The sequence below is a fragment of the Arachis ipaensis genome, chromosome B09 (assembly GCF_000816755.2).
Source record: "Arachis ipaensis cultivar K30076 chromosome B09, Araip1.1, whole genome shotgun sequence".
Taxonomy (NCBI): Eukaryota; Viridiplantae; Streptophyta; class Magnoliopsida; order Fabales; family Fabaceae; genus Arachis; species Arachis ipaensis.
Genome location: NC_029793.2, coordinates 144,093,778 through 144,094,340, shown reverse-complemented (window position 1 = coordinate 144,094,340; position 563 = coordinate 144,093,778).

Sequence of the window (563 nt, the reverse complement as noted above, 5' to 3'; positions counted from 1 at the left end):
TTAATATTATTTGATTGAAGAGATATAATTTTTTAAAAATTGTGTATATTTAAAATATTGTGTTTATTGGTTAAAGAGATATAATTTTTTAAGAATTGTGTATATTTAAAATATTATATCTATTGATAATAAAAAAGATGCAACTATTTATATACGTAACTAATCATAATTGCTACGTGTAATATGTATAAATAAGTTTTTGTCCACTATTTCGAATAGACAAATACTAAGTGTACATTTTAATCAACCATTAAGAGATTTTCTTTGTTCAAGAGAGTTGAGAATTTCTTACTATTGTTAATTAAGAAATTTCTAGGTTTCATTGTATCCTAGGAGAGTATTGTCATCAACCCTATAGCAACTAAGTGTGGGAATAAATATCTCTCTAAAAAAAACGATCTAATCGTACCTTAAAAATTAAAACTATTACACAAATATAAGATTTTGTTATTTTCTCATACTAATATATCCAACATTTCTTGTTAGAATTGTAATCGATTTATTTATATTAACTACTAAAATAAAATATATATTAAAATATAAAATATCCAATAAAATTTAGT